Genomic DNA, 827 nt, shown 5'->3' with positions numbered 1-827 from the left:
CTCAAATTTCGTACTGATTCAATAAAAAGATTTAATTAAAGCAGTAAAAATATTTTTACTTTATTTGAAAATTTTATTTTGATTACAATTATACTTGTTTAAAATTTTGAACAAACACGACCAAATGTGAAAACTATTTTCTGGGAGATTCTACTCATTTTAATCTACTATATATATATATATATATATATATATATAGATTTAATTCTATGAAATAATCTCACCTGATAATCTCATATTCATTTTCTCTAAAAATATTAAATAATATTATCTAATTCAATTATTAATTCAAATCAATATTATTCTATTACGTAAATAGATTTATCATTCATTCTATTAGATCTATATTCAATTATTATTCTATTAAGTGCAAGACGGGGACACTAAGCTAATTACCTGCATATGATTCTACTAATTTTAATTGAAAACTTTTTCTAGGGCATGTCTTTCCCTGTTGATGGCAAACTACCAGCCTCATTCGTCGTGACCAGTTTACCAATATACCCACGCCATTTGCCATTGCTTTGTTTATCTCCATCCTCTTGCAACGTCTGTTTTGACAAGAGTACCCTTTCTGCACGTCCTCCTTAAATTTGATTTGTACACCTAATAATGGTGTTATAGGTGTCCAAATTACAAAAAGATAATAAGCCTTGATTATTCTCTGCATTAAATGGCATATTGATTGAGTGGCCCCCCATATTCTTCTATTTGTATACGTTCTTGAACTCCCACTTGTATTGTTTTTGGACTCAATTATTGACTTACCAACTTGATGGTGGAGAAAAAAATTTCAAAAAATAGTAAAAGATTTTTTTTTTTATCAT

The sequence above is a fragment of the Glycine max genome, chromosome 16 (genome assembly GCF_000004515.6).
Source record: "Glycine max cultivar Williams 82 chromosome 16, Glycine_max_v4.0, whole genome shotgun sequence".
NCBI classification, from domain to species: Eukaryota; Viridiplantae; Streptophyta; class Magnoliopsida; order Fabales; family Fabaceae; genus Glycine; species Glycine max.
This window is presented reverse-complemented; position numbering follows the sequence as displayed.